Here is a 328-nt window from a genome sequence, read left to right on the forward strand (position 1 = left end):
CGAGCCAGGAGCCGGCATCGCCCAGCGGCCTCATCCTGCACCGGGTGGCAACCGCAGCAACCCCGGGGCCATCCTGGGATTTTTCCGACAGTCCCTAAGTGACCGCTCTCCCCCTCCGCAACCTGCCCATTGTGCCATGTGTCACTTTGTGCCGCTGTCAAACCCACCGGCCTGTCCCGGCGGTGAAAAGCCCGGCGGGGGGTCACACTCTATGCCACTAATTAGGGCCCCGGCGGCCGAGGGTTCCCATACACACCTGCACGTCATGTGAGGAAAGGCAAAGAATGGCAGGGGCAGCCGAGCGGGAACCAAACAAGGCAACACAAGG

This window comes from Egretta garzetta, unplaced genomic scaffold (genome assembly GCF_000687185.1).
Source record: "Egretta garzetta isolate BGI_Z169 unplaced genomic scaffold, ASM68718v1 scaffold1231, whole genome shotgun sequence".
Taxonomy (NCBI): domain Eukaryota; kingdom Metazoa; phylum Chordata; class Aves; order Pelecaniformes; family Ardeidae; genus Egretta; species Egretta garzetta.